The sequence below is a fragment of the Tamandua tetradactyla genome, chromosome 5 (assembly GCF_023851605.1).
Source record: "Tamandua tetradactyla isolate mTamTet1 chromosome 5, mTamTet1.pri, whole genome shotgun sequence".
Classification (NCBI taxonomy): domain Eukaryota; kingdom Metazoa; phylum Chordata; class Mammalia; order Pilosa; family Myrmecophagidae; genus Tamandua; species Tamandua tetradactyla.
In genome coordinates this window covers 56,330,228-56,353,278 of record NC_135331.1, presented here as the reverse complement: position 1 = coordinate 56,353,278, position 23,051 = coordinate 56,330,228, and the positions used below count along the sequence as shown (strand labels likewise).

The window sequence follows — 23,051 nt, the reverse complement described above, 5'->3', positions numbered from 1 at the left end:
TCCCCTTCACTCCTTACATCTTGCTTTCTTCTGGAGAATCTGGGAAGGACCGATGGCTAGCTTCTCTTCCCTGGCAGGTATCCTTTGCAAGAAGTAGCACATCAGAAGACTCGCTGGAGGGCAACCAGTCACTTCATGCCAACCCAACACCATAGACTCTGCTCTCATCCCTCCACAGCCCCCTCCCGCCCATGCGCGCATACCAGGCCTCACGAGGGTCTGATGATTCCACAGGCTTTATATGATTCATAGCTCTGCCTCTCTCTCTCTCATTGGTGCTGTCTTAGTTCAGGGGTGTTTTCACTTAGGACTGTTACCTCTCTGCTAGAACCCTCCCTCGTCACCACCAGTCACCATCCCCCCTGTATTCCACCTTTACACTGCGTCCGGAGAGATCTTTTGGGAAACCCATATCTGACCTGCAGAGGCCCTACCCAAGTCCAAACACCTTAGCCCAACACACAGGCTCTCTATGATCTCTCTTTTGCATACATTCACTTCTGTGGTTCACCAAACTTTAGTCTTCATAAATTCACAATGGGTTGCTTCATTTAGAAAGTAAATTCCCAGGCTCTAGCCCTAGTGATTTCTATTTATTATGCCTAGGAAAGGGCCCCAGGATCTACATGTCAAATGCTTCCACTAAATGTGATTCAAGAGGACCTCGAAGAATCACTCTTTCCATTTCTTCTTGCTGCTCACTTCTCTCAAGACCCCTACTCCAGAGCCATATGGAACTATTGCTGGTCCACAAGCCTCCAGCTCTTCCATAGCTCCACAATTTACATGCACTGTTCCCTCTGCTGGAATGCCTTCCTCCACATCCTTGGGGCAAACCCAAATTATTTTTCAAGACTCAACCTAAGGTTCTCCTCCTCTGACCTATTCAAATGAAGCAAATCCTTCTTTTGGACCACTTCTGTGCCTAGTACATGCTCTTATCACATTTTTTTTATGCTGTGTGGTGGGGGTCATATTTCATTCTTTTTCATGTAACTATCCCATTGTTGCAGCACCATTTGTTGAATTTGGGAGGGGATGGGGTGAGGAGAAGTGCACAGGGAGGGAATCGAACCTGTGTCTCCTGCATGGCAGGTGAGAATTCTACCACTGAACTACCCTTGCATCTCTCTTATCACATTTATTACCTAATACTGAGAGTGCTTATTTTCATGTTTAGAACCCCTGTTTGGGAATCAGAGGTACAGTTTCCAGTCTCTTCTTTCCCGATCTGGTATCATCTTGGGCAAGTTATTTAGTAACTCCAAGTCTCATCTGTATACACAGCACCTACAAAAAGTACCCACAAGAGTACCCATCCCATTAAGCTGTCGGTGCTACCCGCGGTAGAACTATTGTTATTGAGGAAACTGAGGCAGAGAGATTAAGAAAATTTCTATAGAATACACAGCTAAGTGAGAGAGCTGGGATTAGCAGCCCACATTTTCCATCACTGAAGCCGGTACTCCCCGCTCGGAAATGAGCGTTGAGCAGAATAGATAGAAGTCTGTTAAATTGCCAAGTGTGCTATTTCCATAGACTCTGTTTGATAGAAGAATCGGTGTGGGGTGAGGGTGGGGGGTTCCTAAGGGATTTATTGATTATTTCTATGTCCCATCACTGTAGAACAGTTTATGACTCCTTTACTGAGCCCGTGCTCTCCATTGTACTTTCTTAGATCTTCCCATTTTACTTCACATCTACAAGGCTACAGCAAACTACCTCTGACTCAGATGGTAGGGCCCTCCTCACACTGATGGAATCAATCTCTGGGAGTGGGGCCCAGGCACTGATAGTTTTTCAAGGAGACACCTTCTCCCCGCTGCCAAAATTCCAAGAAGTGGCCAAAGTTGAAAAGCACTGTCAGGAACATCTCCCCTTTGGAAGTGATGTTGGGTGAACTGTGTCTCCTGAGACCTGTGTTCAAGTCCTAACCCGCCAGTACCTACGAATGTGAAAAAAGGTCTCTGCAGAAGTAATTGAGTTAAGATGAGGTCAATGAGTGGTGTCTTATTGTAAGAGTTCTTCACAGAGATACAGAGGGAAGAAGGCCATGTGCAGACAGAGGCAAAGGGTGGAGTGACGAGGTAACAAAATGAAGGACACATGGGGCCACCAGAAGCTGGAAGAGGTAAGGAAGGATTTTTTCCTACAGGTTTCAGAGGGAGAATGGCTCTGCAGACATCTTGATTTTGGACTTCTGGCTTCCAGACTGGAAGAGAATAATTTCTCTTGCTCTAAGTTACCTGTTTGCGGTACTTTGTCACAACAGCCACAGGAAATTAAGACAGGCAGTTTCCAGAAAACCTGTACCTGTTGCTATCCTGTTTGTTGGGTTTGTAACCAGGCCTGCCATGCAGGACTCCTTCGGCAGTCTGTCAAAGCCTGGGGACCCCATCTCAGAATAATGTTTTATATGCATGTGGTATAAAAAACCTTGGAGTACAAAGGAAACCAATTATACTGAAATACAAACATACTGAAGTCAGGGATCCACTCTTCTTGTGGCCAGGGACCTGCCACACACTTGGTGTGCAATAAATGCTCATTAGGAGAATAAACTCAAGAATAAGTTCCACGTATTCCCTGTTGAAAATCACTATTTTAGCAGCAGAGAAGTACCCTACCTGAGGGGAACTTTAACAATAGAGCATTTCAGAGCCGAAAAGATTCAAATGAGGGACAATCCATTTATGAACAAGTTACTAAGGCACCTGGAATTTTAAAGATCGGTAAACTTAAAAAAAAAAAATCAAAATCTGAACATGGAATTATCACTTCCAGCCTTAGCAAAATGTTCCTCCCTTGCCTCTCAGCAGCTGTAAAAAAGGAACATGTGGCTGACCTAAGTTTCTGTATTCAAGGACAAAAACGGAGGGCTCTGAGATTTTTTTTTTTCTCTGCTAGAGTAGGCCTACAAAGATGGTCCTGCAAGGATGGTCATAGCCTAATCCCCAGAACCTGGAAAAAAGATTACCTTACAAAAGACATTTTATAGATGTGACTGAGCTAAAAATCTTAAAATGGGGAGATTTTCATAAATCTATGTAGGTGGGCCTATGTCGAAACGAGGGTCCTTACAAGTGAAAGGAGGCAGGGGAGCCACGTGATGACAGGAGCAGAGGTCAGAGTGAGCAGGTCCATGACCAAGGGATGGGGGCAACCTCGAGGAGCAGGAAAAGGCAAGGACACAGTCTCCTCTAGAGTCTGCACAAGGAGCATGGCCCTGCTAAAATTTATTTTTGCTCAGTGGGGCCCATTTTGGGCTTATGGCCTCTACAACTGTAAATTAATAGAGTTGTGTTGTTTTAAGTTGCCAAAGTGTTATGTGGTAATGGGTTACAGCAGGAGCAGGAAACTAATATATCCTATGTCCTATCCAAAGGGCCAACATGTCCAGTATGTCTTATCCAAAGGGCCAACAGACACACCGTAAGAGAAAGCACCAAGCACATGGGTGCACATTAGAAGCATCTAGGGAACTTAAGAAAGATACACGTGTGCACACAAAATCACACACACACACACACACACACACTAATGCCAGGACGCAGCCCAACCAACTGAATCAGAATCTTGGGGGTAGATGTGCGATGCCTGGGATTTGAGTATATTAAAGATTCCCAGGGATTATGATACTCAGAAAGGGTAAGAACCCTGTGCCATGCTAACAGGAGAGTATGATTGAGTCCCAAAGCCCTTTACATATCAGGTATATGCTATTGATAAGCATTCTCATTAGTTTTCATAAGCAGAAGGAATGAAACATAAAATGAAAACAAGCAGAGAGAATAGTCTGCGGCTATGAGCAAACCTCTGACAGTTAAAAATAGAATCCAAATTCTTTCTAAAATTTCAGTTCAGTACTCTAGCCACTAGAACAGAATATGTCTCCCGACCCAACCTCACATCAAATCACCATTTTGTTTAACAAACTGGCAACCAGTAAGTAAATATGAAAATCAAGGGCTGGAGAAATTGTTAAAGCACTTGAGTTTGCGTGTGTGTGTGTGTGCACGCGCTTTAATTCTCTTATTAAACCCTTACAAATGACAAGCCAACCACCTCAAATCCTTCCTGAACGTTGAGTTGTACGCATTCTAAACAAAGAAATAATTTTAAAATAAAAATTCTCTTCTAGGCCAATGACTTCATATACCCAACCAAAATGGGGATTAACTGTGCGAACGAAACACAAATATCCAAGAAAATGAAAACTTTACTATTAAATTGAATCGTGTCTAAAAAGTTTGTGCCCAACCATGAATGATTATCATTATCATCCTGACCACAACACGGCATCATTTACGGGCACTTAACTATATTCCAGATACAACGTCAAATGCTTCACCATATGTAATCCTTTAACAACTCTGCGATATTAACGTTTAACCTCACATCACAGAAGGTTAAGAAATGTAAGTGGTGAAGTAGAAACACAGACCTTACGTCTGTCCTGTGCCCAAATACAAGCTCTGTACTGCCATCGGGATCTCCTCTGCCCCCCACGGATTTGTGCACTCGCCTTCCATAAAGGCTGGTTGAACTGAGCTGAACAGAGCACAAGGAGGGCATTACCACTGTCAGCTCCACCATCTCTTAGAATGGACAACCAGAAGAATTGCAGCAGAAAGAGAAACCCAAGGAATTCTAATCTTTAGAAGAAAATGAGTCATTTTCTTTCTAGACACAAGATGGACGAAGGTAAGACTGTCTATTAGGAGGGCACGCTTTCTCATCCAAACACGAGAATGATGAAAAAAAATCCCTCAAAAGTAACACGAGCACATGACACAAAACTCTGTTCTCCTGGAAACATAAATATTTTACAAATAAGCTGAGATTTTTATCTCCTTCATTAATATAAAAGTATTTCCTAAGAATGACTGGAGAGCAAAGCAGAATAATCTAGATAAACAGATTCTCTTCCTGTTCTTTACACATAGGAGAGTCCTTTCCCATGAACCCCATCTTCACTTGAGATGTTCATTTTTTCGGAGATAAGTAAATAAAACTGTGATCCTAAAGATCAAAATGGGAAGGAGAGAAAGAAAAGCAAGCCAGGGGCCTCTGCTCTACGCTGCTGCATTCAAGACCTGGAAAATGATGTTGCCCCCTGGCTCCCCTGCCAAATCCTGCCACCAGGAGACACCTGCAGGAGCCCGGCCCCCAGGAAGGAGAAAAGCATGTGCTTTCAAGGTCCAGCGCCGGTGGGCATCCCTACAGCACCTGCAGAGGGTGCCAGCCCCAGGGTACCACTCTGATGTGACTATGGCTGTAAGATGCCCTCCCGGTCCCTGCATCCCCAACCCCACCCCCATAATGCCCATGTGGTCCTGCCCCCTTCAGCAGCTCTGGCATCAACCATAAGGCAGGGCCTCAATGTCCACTGTGAGCAGCACTGGGCCCCCCAAAGGTCCCAGAACCAAAAGTCTGGCAGCCCCTCAGCGGTTCTACCCCAGCTCCAGGGAGGTACCTTCCAGATTTGGGTAACCTCTTCCCTGGGGGAAGCAGCTGCTTCTCACAGTTCATAGCCTCTTGGCTTACCTTTTGCTCCTTTGGTCTTCCTTCCACTTTGTGGAATCAATTCCTTACATTCAAGTCTGGTCCCTGAAATTCTGAGTGGTTTGTTTTCTGACTGGACACTGGGCTGATACAACAGTGAAACTGAAAGGTCGACTGTGAGAAAGCACCTCCTTCTTCCATGCCCCTGAGATGTAATAACCAAGAGGACCAGCCTCATTCCCAGGCCCTAAGGCTATTTTTTCTATTTTTTTTCACCAGGAGTTTGGGGTGAGCAAGGTGTGAGGGGCAGCACAGCTCAGCCCATGCTCTGCTTTCTCAGAACCAGTTCGAAGGGGCTGTCTTGATTCAAAAGGCTGAACTTCTCATGTTGAGGTAGATGCTTGCAGGAGTCTCAAAAAAGAATATTACAGCAAAAATATAAACATAACTTTGCATCACATAATTTGGTTCACAGGTCTTTATTAAGAAAGGAATCCCATTCCTAATATAAAATCTAAAAATAGCAGGATGGAGGAAGAAAGCCAAAGTGCAGGAGGGAAAAAAAAGGCTTCTAAAAGGACATGGAAAGTTTTGAAAATGTGAAATATATTTTCAAAGTCAAGTCTCCTCAATATGCAAAGGAAGAGGGAAATAGTTTTTTTGTCTTTTTTTTTTAAACATGGACAGGCACCGGGAATCGAATCCTGGTCCTCTGGCATGGCAGGCAAGCCTTCTTGCCTGCTGAGCCACCGTGGCCCACCCAGAAATAGTTTTTTAAGGAGAGGTTCTGACTTCACTCAAATTACATTCAAAAAAAAGAAATCCAACATATAAAAGGCACACACTTATTAATACATTCTAAGCTGCCCATGTTCCTTTTGTCATAAAAAGAGTATCTGTTATATCTAATGAAGAGTTTCCATAAAAGGTAAATATCCAATGATTCACTAAAAGCAGTTCTGATCTCCATGGACTTTGAGCCCCAAAGCTGAAAAGAATTTGCAGTGCAGAGAGGAGTATTCTTTCAGACCAGTAAAAACCAAAGCTTTCCACTGAAAGTATCCATCCCCCAAACAATGCGTCTGTCCTAATCCAAGTACAAAGGCCAGGGAGAGGGAACCTTGGCCAGTGGGCTCAGAATATGAGCCTTTAGCAAAGCCTTGCCTCGGGTGAAGGCGGCTGAAGCAAAGAGACAATCACCCCGATGGCTTTGGGTAATTGCTCAGCTTTCTGGGGAGCTGCCCACAAGAGGCAATGTCTTTCCAAGCTCACAAGAGTACTCTGCTCATCGAGGCCATTTTACACATCAGCTTTGTGATCTTGTGTGCTGCTTTGAAAGGATTATGTGCTGTGGGAAAGTTATGTTTTAATCCTGATCCAATCTCCTGGAAGCAATCTTTTCTTTTAATCCCTATTCAATAATGTAGGTTGGAATCTTTTGATTAGATTCTCTCCATGGAAATGTGACACACCCAATTGTAGGTATTAACTTTTTGATTAGATGGAGATGTGACTCCATCCATTCCAGGTGGGTCCTGACTAGTTTACTGGAATTCTTTAAAAGAGGAAGCATTTTGGAGCAAGCAGTCGAGCCGCAGAGCCACGAGAACCACTAGAGCCCACACAGCCAGAGACCTTTGGAGAGGAAGAAGGGAAATGCACCTGGGGGAAGACTCATGAAACAAGAAGCCTGGAGAGAAAGTTAGACATTGTCATGTTCGCCCTGTGCCTTTCCAGTTGAGAGAGAAACCCGGAATGTCATCGGCCTTCCTGAACCAAGGTTATCTTTCCCTAGATGTCTTAGATTGGACAGTTCTATATCCTTGCTTTAATCTGCACTTTTTCCATGGCCTTAGAGCAGTAAACTTGCAACTTAATAAATTCCCCTTTTTTAAAAAGCCGTTCCGTTTCTGGTATATCACAACCTGACAGATAGCTAGAACACCTATTTCTCAGGTCCATTCCTTGAGAAAAAAATGTATCTCTCCTGTGATCACAAACTCAGTTTCTGAACCCTGAGGCTAAAGATTGTAAGTAGCAGTGGTTCTCAAAATGTGGTTCCCTGGACCAGGAACAGCAGCTTTAGCAAGGAATTTGTTAGACTTGCAAATTCCTGGGCCCAATCTCAGAATTCCTGAATCAGAAATTGTGGATAGGGAAAAGAGTGGGGAGGGAAGTGGGGATGGGACAGTGTCTAGCAATCTGGTGTTTTAACTAGCACTCCAGGGATTCTGGCGCCCACTCAAATTGGAGAGCCAATGGCATATGCTCTTATACTGAAATGACATCATAATTTGGGGAGGGGTCGTAGATTTAAAGTGTGTTCTACAGTAGTGCAATGATCCTACCTGCTTTCTTCAGCACAGTACGCTCATTTCCTCGCTTATAATAGGCATCCAATACATTTTTTTAAATATTTTTATTGAGAAATCTTTACATACACACCTTCCATATATGGTGTATAATTAATGGCTCACAATATCATCATATAGTTGTGTATTCATCACCATGATCATTTTTTAGAACATTTACAACACTCCAGAAAAAGAAACAGAAAAATAAAAGAAAAACCTCGTACATCCCATACCCCTACCCCTACCCCTCATTGACCACTAATATTTCCATCTACCCACTTTATTTTACCCTTTATCCCTTGTATTATTTATTTATTTTTAATCCATATTTTTTTACTCATATGCCCATACCCTGGATAAAAGGAGCATCAGACTGAAGGTTTTCACAATCACACAGTCACATTGTAAAACTTATATCTTTATACAATCATCTTGAAGAATCAAGGCTACTAGAACACAGCCTTACAGCTTCAGGTACTTCCCTGAAGCCACTCCAATACCCCATAAACTACAAAGGGATATCTATATAATGCATAAGAATAACCTCCAGGATAACCTCTGGGCTCTGTTTGAAATCTCTTAGCTATTGAAACTTTATTTTGTCTCATTTCCAATACATTTTTGATGGATAAACAAGTGAAGGAACGGACAAACAAGAGAACTGTGGTACAGTCACTAAGAAATGGCAGTGGAAATTTTGGCCCTGAGAGGGTTCTCAGAAAATAGCCCGTCCAGAGGACCCCTTCCCACTAAATTGCTGTGGGCAATAAAACTCTTCTCAGGAAACTTCTATAGTGTACAGATGAACCAACAGGAAATCACATTCAGGAATTGTGTTCAGAGTTCCTGAGTTTAATTCCTTACAAGTGAAAGAATGCTTGGCACTCCAGAGGCCATTCTTGGGATACTGTTCTTTCCACAGGGCCCACTGCTTTGACAACAGTGACTGCTTCGGGTCATTTCTGTTATAGCCGTTTTAGAACATGCTTTTAGAGTCTTATTGGTACCTTGCTTTTCTGGAGAGACTGGAACTGAAAACTTAGTCTTAAACCATGTCTAGTTTAGTGGCTGCTCCATCGTTAATCTAAAGGATGTAATTTCCTGTGTGAGGGAAACAGAATTCCTGAGAGAAGATACTCATTTCCAGGTTCACATTAGAGGCCTAGAGGCAGGGCTTGGTCCCTAAAATGAAGGAACTGTTCTAATACCATTGGAAATGGGTCAAAAGTCATCTCAAAACCTTTGGGATAGTATTTCTGTTGGTCACGTGAAATGGGAAAAAGCATACATTCCTTGGCTGCCCTTCCTTCCCCCTACCTGAACCTAAGTCAAGTTTCATTGAAACCATGTCGTATTTTCGGTGCTGGCTGACTGGACTCAGGCTAAGCTGAGGGAATTTGTCCAAATGTAGTAGGCAGGTTGAAGAGAGCAGAAAGGAGGACTCAAGGCCTGACAGAAGCCTCTTAAACTATGGCTTGCATTTCTCTTTCAGTATAGATAGAAAGTCCTTTAGATTAAATCTTTGAAAGTCCAGTTGACCTGCTGCAGCCTTCTCTTGGAGGAGAAAAATACTAAGGGTCGATTCTTTGGATTCGCTCTTCAATCACCTGGAAAAATAGAGTTCTAGGAAAGGAATTCATTATTTTACTTATTAATTCCTTTAGCTTACTGAGCACTTAGCCAGGAACACAGGGACAGGGATTAAGTAATAGTTGTTTAGCTACTAGAGAATGAAGAAAAAGGTCTGAGCCAAAGTGTGTGAATGGGTATGTGTGGAGGCAGTTAGTGACTGACAAACCAGAAGATGGTTCAGCAACTTCTAGAGACAACAAAAACAAAAGAAAACAAAAAAAGACTGGCAGTTAGGCAGAGGCTCATCATCCTATACTCAACAATACAAATTCTAAATTAAGTTACCTTGGAGTTGAGATCTTAACTCTACTACTCACTAGTTCTGTGATCCTGAGGAAGTTACTAAATGCTCCTGGGTCTTACTTCTCTGGTCATTTACAAAAAAAATGGGTACAGGGGTTTGGGAAATTACTTACGTTAAGTTCCTGGCATGTTATACGACCCAAAGTAAGCCTTCTTTGGGCCAGTCAATACCAAAGCTGGCATTCACTTACTCACCCTCCTTTTCCAGGCTGCATATATCTTTCTGTGAGTTCTTTTGTCTGCAAAACCGTCCTTAGTGTTCACTTTCATCTAATTTTTACAAAGATTTTGGGCTTTTTGAGTGGGGAAGTGGTCATAAAATTTCATACCCTGAGCACTGAGGCTTCATGGGAAGGATGTGCCTGCTGTGGCACCCACTCCATACAATGCACACATGCTCACACACATGCACACACACACGAGTGTGCCCACACACTCATACACGCACAGGCATGCACACTTTGCCTACCGATTTTTCTCATTCTGCTCTCTGCTCCTGATTGGAAGTGAGGAACTAAACCATGATTTATGACCATGCCTTCTCATTCAAGTTTCAGCAAAACCAAATCCATTTCTCAGTGAATTTCAAGAGCAAAATCACTGCTATTTTTTTTTTAAATGGGCAGACACTGGGAACCAAACCCAACTGCTATTTTTAAAAAATTAAATTGTTTGAAGACATCGGCCAATACCTCTCCTAGGATTCAGCAGCAACTCAAATCCATGTGAACCTATAACTTTGAGGTGTGCATTTGGGCTAAATTTGAAAAAATCTGAGAAAAGCAAAAATCTCTCTTTTAATTTCAATATACTTGAAGATAGTGATGTGGTGGTCAGATGACTATTACAATAAGGGTATTGTGGACAGTGTTAGGAAGGCAATAAAATCTGCTGGAATAAAAAGTACTGGATACAGCTGGGTAGACTGATAATATCACTGCATTTGCTGAAAGGGAGATCTGCATTTATATCATTCTAACCAGTAAGCGATGAACAGATTTACTTTATTCTAAGTAGAAGCATACAGGAACCGCTGCTGAATGAATCTTCCAGGGATCTGATGGAGGGTTGAAAAGTTTTAGAATAAAAGTAATTACATCTATAACAGAACTTATTAACAGGGTAAAATGGAATGAAAATTATTTTCTTCCAGAAACTAAGCAAAACATGTCATTTTTATCCCCCTAGGGGACGAGAACACCTAATTGTATATTTTACATGATCAGATTGTTTAGAAGAACAACAACAAATAAAATATGCATTCAACAAAAATACAGACGATATATTGAAATTGGCCAACTAAATGCGTATCACAGAAATAAATCTGATTATTTCGATCAGTTTGTTTCATATAAACCAAGTAATCATTGTCTGTGAAAGAATAAGCTATTCCAGTGATAGACAGCTCTTTTGTTTCTGCAAGCAGCAGCTTTCACTGGGTACCCAGGATGTTTTGTTAAAACTTTAACATCCTCTTTATTATGCAGATTGATGAGGAAAATATTTTTTTTCCTTTGACAGACTTGCATTACTTTTTAAGGAATTATTTGTTTCAAATTATTTCCTTCTCTTCCAGCATTCAAATGTGATACCTTATGCTTAACTTATAATTTGCCAGCTTTCCACCTCCCAACAAAAAGCCATGACCCTGCAGGGAGGGCTCTGTATTTACATACAGCCTCGCTCATCAGTATTTACCAGGGAGAGGCTGCAGGCTGTCAATTCATGGCTCTTAGTCAATATTTAATCACTGAGCAGTTATGTAGGGAGAAAGAAACATTCCGCCTCCGAATAACATGCCTTTACTATGAAAAAGGCTTACATGACATTTATGGAAGCATGGTTTGCTTTTTAGAAAAGCTATCAAGTTGAGAAGTTGCAAAGCTGTTTTGATACGGCATTTTCAGTGCATTGTTGTTGGTACATATATAAAACAAATAAAAATAACTGCATTTTTTTTTTTTACTATGCCAGACTTTGGGTTCATCCTATGAACTTTTTTTTTCTTTCTAACAGAAAAAGGCGTCTGGAAAAAAACCTACAAAATATATCAAAAGTGTCAAAACCTCTAACTGGTTCAGTCTTCTGGTTACAAAGCAACCATACTAAGGAGAAAATTTAGACTCGATCTTCGACTTTTACTTCATATGAAGCTTTCCATTTTTAATAATTTAGTTATTTTGATTTGTATCTAATGATCTCAGGCCCAGCGCTATATGATAAAGTAATTTACTTTTCCATTTATCCTACAGGTTAATGAAAAGAACACAAGTTGTGGGCTAAATGAAAATAATAATAGAAACTGAGGGGAAATGCTAACCATACAAGGAGTCCTTAAAACCCCTCCATGGTAAAACCATTTCATGTTTCCTGTGTAGCAAACAGCTCTTCTATTCAGCTGGTTTCCTGAGCTAGAGACACTTTTCCCATTGAAACGAGATCTGTGATGCTCCTTAGGGAAGGCTCAGGCCTTACTTAAAGTGTCAAGATGAAAAGAAAACTGCAGTGAAGGTGAATACTGGAAAGTGAATCAGGCAAATAAGTGTTTAAAAAGCTTTAGCTCAAAGACGCACACTTCTCTTTCATTCCTTCCACTAACCAACGACCTGATGAACAGGTGTGGACTTGCTCAACTAGATGACATGTGGCAGGAAACACTTTTATTTCAAGGCTGCAAACCATATTTGACATTCAACAGCTTTTCATTGTGGGTAGGTAGAAGAGCGAATTAAGCTTTACCTCACTTAGCTCCTTACAATTAACTGGTCCTGCTCTGGCATTGTAAATGAGCCTCCAACTTCTAACCAAGATTCCTCAATCCAGTCATCGCAGGTCTGAGGGAAGGGAGCGGAGAGTTCTCTAACCCCCAACCCCCCCTGCCCCAGCCTCCTACTCCCCCACCTAATAATACAAAATATTAGGGGAAGTACAAGGGCTATGTGTTGACATGGAAGGTGCTAGAATGCCTGGCTTTCTGCCTCCAATCCTGTCAGCATCTGGTATTTCAACTATGCCCTACCCTCCCTCAGCCAACCTAAAACTTCAGGGAAATCACAATAAACTGGTTAGGAAAAAAGACTGGGCTTCTATTTTAACATATGAATACGCCAACGAGAAGTTCCCAGAAGCTGAGAAGCCATTAATTTACTACTGAATTCAAATAGCTTCTTCCCGTTCAATTCCCCACCCCACCCCCATCTTAATTCTCTGGATAGAGGAAAAGGGCATCCCAAGCATCGTGCTCATTATTAAACTCCTTGCCACATAAAGAAAAGTTTAACTGCGCTACAAGAAAATGGCAGGATTATTTTATTTTGTAAAAGGCTGCGCTCAGGGCTCGTGGAAAGTTCCAAGGAATGAAGTACAGACTCAGAGGCCTGGGATGTGTTTGGTAGGAAACAGGGTGATTTGGGTCAGGCTTGTCCTGGCCTGATTTCAGTTCCACCAACCTTTCCAAACTGCTTCCTGCCCCCACGGCCCATCAGTGGGCAGCTCTCGCCACCCACTCTTCATGTCAGGTCTCCAGGTGACTGCCACCCCTCACTGCTGCCTCCCAGTCTCCACGGCATCTGGACCGCTCCTTCCTGCCACTGGCCCGGATGTTAAAGAACACTGGGATTTGTGTAATGTCCATCTCCCTCACCAAACCAACCGCCCGGTTGGGGCAGAGACCCTAGTTCTCTTGTCTCCCGAGTGCCTAGCACAGTGCCTGGCACACAGCAGGTGCTGAGTAAATGACTGTTAGGTGACTACGTAAATGAATGGGAAAGAAAACTCCCCAGGTGAGTGGGTTCAGCTGTACTTTTGGCCCCCTCCACTTTGCCCTTCCCAGTCCTTTAGGTGAGAGTCTTTATTAGACATGCTGCCAAGGGTGAAGCTATTTCTGAGCGAGGCCCCATGACTTTGGAGAGCAGAGCTCTCTGATGTGTTGTCCACCAGATGGCAAGGGCTCCAAGACTCAGGGCTGCCTGAAACCCCAGGGACCCATATTCCCATCCTATATATAAACCAGTTTACATGAAGCAGCTAGCTCAGGACAGGATGTCAAAAGATCAGGATTTCAGGATGACTCTGAATGTGCCATTTAACCTCTCTGAGCCTCAGCTAAACCAGAGAATCATTAAGATCCCTTCAAGCCAATACACAAGGTAACTTTTTGACTGAGCCTTATAGGACCAGACAGATTTGATTACTGGAAGTGAAGACAGAGATGTGCGCGTGTGTGTGCGTGTGTGTGTGTGTGTGTGTGTGTGTGTGGCAGTCAAAGCAGAAGAAAGAGCATAGAGTCCTGCATTTATGTTCAAATGAATTTTTCAAATAATTATAGTTAATCTATAGACTTAAAGAGAAGCACCTAGGCATAAGAGGGTATTATTTATCAAGAGATTACAGATACTCCGATCTAAGCAAAGCTGTTTTTGTATGATGAAGGTTAGAGAGGTTAAGTCCAAATATCTGGCATAGTAGTTTCTAATTGGAAGTGGGAAGTGGAAAACAGTCAGAGACCCCATGTGACTCTGATTCCACAATTAGGTTTTAGTTTTCTTGTCTGTAGAATGGTGTTCTAGTTGGCTAGCTGCCAGAATGCATTATACCAGAAACAGAATGGCTTTTAAAAAGGGGAATTTAATAAGTTGCTAGTTTACAGTTCTAAGGCCGAGAAAATGTCCCAATTAAAACAAGTCTATAGAAATGTCCAATCAAAGATACCTTGGGAAATCCAGGGAAAGAAACCTTGGTTCAAGAAGGCCAATGAAGTTCAGGGTTTCTCTTAAGTGAGAAGGCACATGGTGAACACAGTCAGGGCTTCTCACTCAGCTGGAAGGGAACATGGCAAACACAGCATCATCTGCTAGCTTTCTCTCCTGGCTTCCGGTTTCATGAAGCTCCCTGGGAGGTGTTATCCTTCTTTATATCCAAAGGTCGCTGGCTGACAGACTCTCTGCTTTGTGGTGCTGCAGCATTCTCTGCTCTCTCCAAATCTTCTTCATTCTCCAAAATATTTCCTCTTTTATAGGACTCCAGAACACTTATCAAGACCCACCCACATGGGTGGAGACATGTCATCACCTAATCCAGCTTAACAACCACTCTTGATTAAATCATATCTCCAGGGAGATGATCTGATTACAGTTTCAAACATACAGTATTGAGTAGGGATTATTCTGCCTCTATAAAATGGGATTTAGATTAAAATATGGCTTTTCTAGGAGGCATACATCCTTTCAAACCAGCACAAGTGGGTATAACAGTGCCCAACATGTAACCGTGTGAGTTTATTAGGCACAATAAACAAAAAATAGCTAGCTCAGTGCCCGCCCACAGGAGGCAAGAGGCACTCTAAGAAATAATAGCTATTGTTAATATTATTAAATACCCAAAATGTGAACCTGACTGCTCTTTTATAATTTCTTCCAAATTTTCTAAATGATTAATGATAAGGGTGGTGAAGGGTGGATGGGCCTGTCCCACAGAGATGCCCTGTCCTGGGAAGGGATGACAGGAGACTGATTTGGGTCAGGGTTGATGCACAACTCTGAGTTTCCCTCAGCATCACTGCCCTCCTCGACAGCACCTGGCAGACTCGTGTGCTTACGAAACTTATGTCAGTCTCCCCCCAGCTAGAATGTAGGGTTCCACGAGGGCAGAAGCCATGACAGATTCTGCTCTTTATACACTCCACACCTTATAAGTAGTATGCAATGGACATATACTTATTGATTGAACAAAGCTATGAAGAAAAAAATAATGACAAATATTAAGGATATTTTTGGCAGTCATCATTTCGTGGACTATGCTTTGCTGAAAAGCTTCCATACACAATTTAAAAGTAAAATGCTCACTCCAAGAAGAATTCAGAATATTTACTCTCAGAACTCAGAGCCACTTAGGACACATCAAAGCACAGTTTCTACAAAATAAGAATTAGAAAAGTATCTTTAATCCACATTTTAAAAGACTTGATTTATACCATAACATGAGCCTTTTTTATTACAATAACTATAAGAAGGCTACTCCTTCTATTACTGGCCAGGTCTGTCCAAGTCCAGAGCCTGCTGTTAGCCACTTCCCAATGCAAAGTCTCAATTGCATCAAGAGGGTGACGTCTGGACTGGCATCAGAGAACTGGGGTATGGCAGTGCTAAAGGCTGATGTTTCAGCCCCATTGTTTGACTCTTGGGATCAGCACCAGCAGAGACATGGGTTGAATTCACTGCGTGGTCCAGTTAGCTTTATTCTTTCCAAGGTCACTGATACTACCCTTCGTTCTGCCCAGGCACCCTCTATGGGCACCATAGTCCCCAGGGCATGGGAGGAGAGTGAGGGTGAATGACATGATATGCCTTGGGGAAAGGGAGCCATGCAGTCTCCGTGAAGGATGTCAACAAGGCATGTTTCATTTCCAACACCTTGTAAGTCTCTTGTGCTTTGTGTGCTTGTTTCTTTCTGGTAAATTGAAGGGGATTGGACTAGAGGAACTGTAGAGTCTACTTTCAATCATTTCAATATTCAAATGATTCTGTGAAAGATTCAAAAGCCTTAATGATTTCTATTTAGTGATAGTGTGCCTACAGCTATCATGGTTTGAACTTGAGTTATAGGTCAAAAGATTGCTTATTTTCATCAGTTAGGGTCCCATACTTGAAAGCAATAAAAACCAGCTCAGGTTGACTTAGATTCAGACAGAAATAAAAGGAGGTGATAACTGGAGTTGCAACTTGAAAATAAGGAGACACCAAGGAAGGGAGAGAAGGCCTGGAAAGAAGCCACACTCACAGTGCTTTCGTGGGAAGGGTATGGTGGTGCCTCCAATGACTCCTGAGGAGCTCACAGCAGGTACTCAGGATTTAGAGTCAGGGAGAGCTTTTCCCACCTGCAGCAGAGCCAGGGGATGGAGGATCAAGGGCTGAGGTTCCCCAACATGAATCAGTCACCTGTGATTCCTCTCACACCAAAATCCACAGGGTGGGTAACAGTTAAAAGCTTACAGTAACTGGGCAAGTGCTGAGTCAAGAAAACACAGATTTGAAAACTACAGGAGAGATGAGTGGATTAACAAAATGTGGTATATACACAGGATGGGAATATTATTCAGCAATAAGACAAAATGATGTCCCTGAAGCACAGGACAAGATGGATGAGCCTTGAGGACATAATGCTGAGTGAAATAAGCCACACACAAAAGGACAGATAACTGTAGGACTCCACTTTTATGACCATGGGAAAGGTAAAATCAGAGGCTTATAATACAGAATATAGGGGACTTAGAGATACATGGAAGCTAGAGATGGATGAATGGTTAGCTAATGAGGTTGAACTTAAGCACAAGGGAACAGATAGAAGTGAAGGTAGTTCACTAGTGAATCATAAGTAATATTACCATATTGAAAGTGAACATGATTGAAAGGGGTTGTATAGACCTCATGTGTCCCATTGATTAACACTACAAATATACATAAGTTCTTGCATGAGAATCTTGTGCAAAGTGTATATAAGTTCAGGGTATAGGAGGAAAACTGCTGTTACATGCTATGGGCTATGTTTAACAGGAAAACATCAGCAGTACCACAGCAACACCAGGGAAAAAATAACAGGGGGAGGGACAGAGTTAAGGGGAGGTTTGGATTTTCTTATGGTGAGGGTATGTTTATTGGTTACCGTTCTCTTGGGAACAGTGAAATTATCTAAAATTGAGAGTATTGATTGCCTGTTGACTTTGGACATTAAACATGATGCCCAATGAATGGAGATGGCTGAAGGACGCACTGACTTGAGAAATACATTGGCAAAGGATGTATATATGTACAATAGAATATGGTGCTGCTCCACAAAAGAAAGAAGTCGTGAGGCATGCAACACTGTGAATGAAACTGTGGGACATGCGGTGAGGCAAAATAAGCCAGAAATTCTGGATTTTGAGAGGCTGTTTTACATATGTATAACCCCTGGTATTTAGAGACAAAAATGAAGCCAATCAGGGCGGGATTAAGGTAATTCAGGATATAGGGGAAAGGAAGGAAGACACTGTCTATATTTTAGAACCTCATATATTCTTTGGGACAAAGGAAGAAAGGTTTATTTTGTCCAAAACCTAAATTTTGTATAGCACATAATCTAATTCAACCTGTCTGGACAGCGTATTTAAACAATCCAAACACAGGGAGCAGAGAATAAGAATGAGGACTTTTAACCCTGGATAGCTTAATGTAATGCCTGGATATATCCCAGAGTATATTAGGCAGATAAACAAAAACTATTGGCAAAGTCCCTTGAGGGATGGAAGAAAAAACATAGAACTATTAAACTTTACCACTGGGGAAACCCTGATATTGTGTCAAATATTAGGGATAACCAAATCTATAGGTCAAACCCTGGATCTTGAGGCTTGCTGCTATGAAGCTTATTTATGTAGCGGAGAAGCTTAGCCTAGCTATAGATATACCTAAGAGTCACCTCTGGAGAACCTCTTTTGTTGCTCAGATGTGGCCTCTCTCTCTCTATAAACCCATCTCTGCAAGTGAAATCATTACCCTCCCCTCAACGTGGGACATGACATCCAGGGTCGAGAGTCTCTCTGGCAGCATGGGAGATGACTCCCAGGGATGAGCCTCGTCCTGGCACCATGGGATCAACAATGCCATCCTAACCAAAAGGGGAAAAAGAAGTGTAACAAATCAGGTGTCCGTGGCTGAGAGAGTTTCAGTTAGCATTGAGAGGCTACTCTGGAGGTCATTCTTATGCAAGCTTCAGTTAGACATTGCTACCTATCATAATTTGCCAAATCCAAACTTGTTTTTCTAAGGAACACCTAGGGTGTTGTAAGTTTCTACAAAAGTTCCATGTACTAGGTAACTTTCCAGAAACCCACAACCTCCAGATGGGTCTCTGGACCAGATAAGTCCTGAAATGCAGAGGGGCCAGCCTCTCCAGAACACCAACTAATTCCATCTCCCTATTCCATATTATGAACAGCCCCTTTCAACACGAAAAAGTTAGAATGGCCATAGCCCAAATATCCCTAAAGAGTGGGAGAAAGATCAAAGTTGATGGCGGAGTTATACAGAGAAGGTAGGATTTAACAGACAAATATGATTGCTGAATCATTATATCGATATTTATTTTAGTCTCCAGGGTCTTTGAGAAGCTAGAAGTAAAATACTAAAATTGTAGAATTGTAACCCATACCAAACTCTGAAATCTGCTCTACAACTAATTGTTGCAATGTGCTTTGAAATGTATTGCTTTTTTTAATATGTTATTTTTCACAAAAAGGAAAAAAAAAGTCAATTGTGATGATAAAAATAATAATAATTGCAATTACAAAAATCTTATATTCTGTAAAAAAAAAAAAAAAGACAGGAGAAGCTGGTAGCACTCTTGCTGGCCCCTCTCCCACCCCTCCCAGGTGCAGTGTGGCTCCAATCTGCAATCCCATCATGGGTACCTATATGTCAGTGCCAAGCTATCAGGTTTAAAGAAAGCTTCCAGGGTCAGCCTGAAACATTGAAGTAGGAAACTCATCTCTGGCTCACTCTCCTAGAACTTGCCCTGTAGGCAGAAGTAATTTCCACACAGCTAAAGCAGTGTAAGAAACAAGTCAAAACAGGCTGGAACAAAGGATCATATGCTTTCAGATATACACAAGAGCACCAGGAAAGGAGGGGAAAGTCTATTTCATAGGAAACAGAGGAAGCATTTGAATTTCTGTACACAGGGAGACAACACAAACCAAGGACAAGATACAGGTACAGAAATGAAAAATGCACTTCACTTTCACCTTGGACTCATCTTTTTGATAGGAGGGTTAAACTTAGAAGGAAAGCACAAACATAAAGACTTTAAAAGGTGTCTATTACATTGGTTTGTTTATTTTTGTTAGCTCCTGGTGAGGCAGGCTAGAACAGGGAGAGAGGGGAAAGTAAAAAAACATGAAGGAGCTCTTAAGCAAGGACAGTTACTCAAGGTCAGGAGGGCCCTGTCCTGGGGAGACACCCTGCCCAGGGGCTATCCATTTATGGGAAACATGCAGCCAGGGGCAACCAACCCACCAGAAGCCAAAGGACCCCCACCTGAATAAGTCATCTACAGAGAAGGGAAGAGCCAATCAATCCACCCAAACCTGGTACCTCCCTGGAGGGAAGGGGGGCAAGAAAAAGCCCTGTACAAGGAAGGGGGAGGGGAAGTAAGTGAAGCTGATCTATAAAAGCAAATGGTCCCACATTGCCTATTGCCTCACGCCTCCCTCACCTCTGCCTTTGTGAGAGTCCCTGCATGTCCTCTTACACGTATATCTAATCAGTTTTCTGCCTGCTTACTCTATGCTGTGCTGTGCTCTTGAATTCTTTCTCAAGGCATGGCCAAGAACCTGGAAGCCAAAATCCGGAAACACTGTCACTCAAGGAAATGTCTATCCTATCACTATTTGTATCATTAGCTGGATACAAACTTAAGGAACAGATAGCTCAGAGACTAAAGGTTAGTCAACACTTGAAAATATTAAAATGTCCAACAAAACAGCACAAGACAAGGAAACAGGAAATGATGGCTCATCCAAGGAACAAGATAAAAATCCAGAAACCATCAATGAAAAATACCACACTTTGGACATAATGAACAAAGACTTAAAAAAAAAAAAAAAAAGATCCTCAATATGCTTAAGGAAATAAAAGAAAGCACAGAAAAAGAAGTAAAGGATATCAGGAAATAATAATGAACACTGAGAATCCCAATAAAAGGCTACAAATTTTTAAAAGAAACCAAACAGAAATCCTAGAGGTGACGATCACATTAAATAAAATGAAAAATTCCCTAGAGGGTTTCTAAAGCAGGATGGACTTGGCAGAAGAAAGAATCAGTGAACTCAAAGACAAGACAATTGAAATGATTCAGGCTGAGGAACAGAAATAAGAGAGAATGAAAAAAGCAAACAGAAACTAAGAGACTTGTGGGACATTATCAATTGTACCAATATCCACTTTATAGAAGTACCAGAATGGGAAGAAAGAGAGAAAGAAGGAAAAGATAGAGTCAAATAAATAATGATAGAGAATTTCCCAAATTTAATTAAAGACATATATATATATATATATAAGAATCCCCATAAATACCAAAAAGGTTAAACCTGAAGAGGAACCATGCCAAGGCAAATAGTAATCAAACTGTCTAATGCCAAGGACAAGGAGAATGTTCTAAAAGCTCCCAGAGAGAAGCAGCATGCTATGAGCAAGGGAGTCCCAATAAGATTAAATGCCAATGTATCATTAAAAGTGACAGCAAGAAGGCAATGGGAGGAAATATTTAAAGGGCAGAAAGTAAACAATATCTAATCAAGACTTTTATATCTCTAAAAAATGAGGGTGAGATTAAGATAATTTCAGATAAACAAAAGCTGAAGGACTTTGCCACCATAAGACCTGCCCTACAAACAATGCTAAAGAGAGTTCTTCAGACTGAAAAGATGGACACTAGAAAACTGTTTGAAGTGGCATAAATAAATAAAAGCCTCCAGTAAAGGTAACCAGGTGGGGTGATCATAAATACCATTTTATGGTAATTTTTCATATGTAACTTCACATTTTATTTCCTATAGGTATTTATTTTATGCAAATAAATGCATAAAAAGTAGTGATAAATGTAGTTTGGAATTACAATTTCAAAAGATATCATTTGTCACACATACAACAAAAAGGTGGGGAGGAGGGCAGAGGGGTATGGGGACAGTGTATGTGTATGCTATTAAAGTTAAGTTGGTATCAAATGAAACATGACTGTAATAGATTTAGGATGTTAAATTTAAGCCCCACTATAACCATAAAGAAAATATGTGAAAAATTTATAAAGAAGGAAATGAGTGAAAAAAAATAAAGAAGGAAATGAGAAGTGATTCAAAATGGTACAATACAAAAATTCAAAGTAGATATGAAAATAGGCATTAAAGGAAGAATTAAGGGGTAAAAAGATAAAAGACTTACAAATACCAAACAGCAAAATAGCAGAAGAGAGTCCTACTTAGATTCTCTATCCAGTCAAAAGGCAGGGATTGGCAGAATGGATAAAATAGCATGATCCAACTATACAACTATACAACTGAATGCCAACAAATTAGAAACATAGATGAAACGGACAAATTCCTAGAAACACAAACTACCTACAGTGATTCCAGAAGAAGCAGAAGATCTCAACAGACCAATAACAAGTAGAGATTGAATCAGTAATCAAAAACTTTACACCAAGGAAATCCAGGATGGGATGGCTTCACAGGGAAATTTTACCAAACATTCCAAAAAGAATTAACACCAATTCAGCTCAGCTTCTCCAAAAACATTGAAGAGGAAGGATTACTGCCTAATTGATTCTATGAGGCCAAAATCTCCCTAATAGAAAAACCACCAAAAGATACCAGACACAAAAAAATTAAAGACCAATATCACTTATGAATATAGACTCAAAAATCTTCAACAAAATAGCAGCAAACCAAATCCAACGGTTCATTAAAAGAATTGTACACAATGATTAAGTGGGATTTATCACAAGTATGCAAGGGTGGCCTAACAAGATAATCAATTATTGTGACACACATTAACAGAACAATTAATATAATATCATACGATTATCTCAGTTGATGCAGAAAAGGCAAAATTCAGCACCCCTTCCTGAGAAAAACATATAGCAAAAAAACACATAGCAAACTAGGAATAAAACAATTCAAGGAAAATCCATAGTCAGTATTACACTCAACATGAAAGACTGAAAAATTTTCCCTCAAAGTTTAGAGTCAACCTGAAACAATGCCCAAGATTGTACTGGAAATTCTTGCCAGAACAGTTAGAAAAAAAGAAATAAAAGGCATCCAAATTGGAAAGGAAGTGAAATTTTCTCTATTTGCAGGTGGCATGATCCTATATACAGAAAATCTGTAATAAAGCTACTACAGCAAATAAACTAATTCAGCAAAGTGGCAGGATACAAGATAACACGCAAAAGTCAGTATAGTGTTTCCATACTCAATCTGAAGAGGAAATCAAGAAGAAACTCCATTTACAATAGCAACTAAAGAAAAATCAAATATCTGAGAAAAAGGATTTGTACATTAAAAGCAACAAAACATTGCTAAAAGAAATCAAAGAAGATCTAAATAAATGGAAGGACACTCTATGTTCATGGATTGGAAGACTAAATATAATTAAGATGTCAATTTTACTCAAAGTGATTTACAGATTCAAAGCAATCCCAATCAAAATTCAACAGCCTTCTTTG

The 23,051-nt window shown here is 41.1% G+C and overlaps 1 protein-coding gene across 5 annotated transcripts in view; it reads right to left on the bottom strand.

The window, feature by feature from the left end:
- Positions 1 to 23,051, bottom strand: part of SCHIP1 (schwannomin interacting protein 1) — a 173,293-nt gene that overhangs the window by 97,795 nt on the left and 52,447 nt on the right. The window lies entirely within an intron of this gene.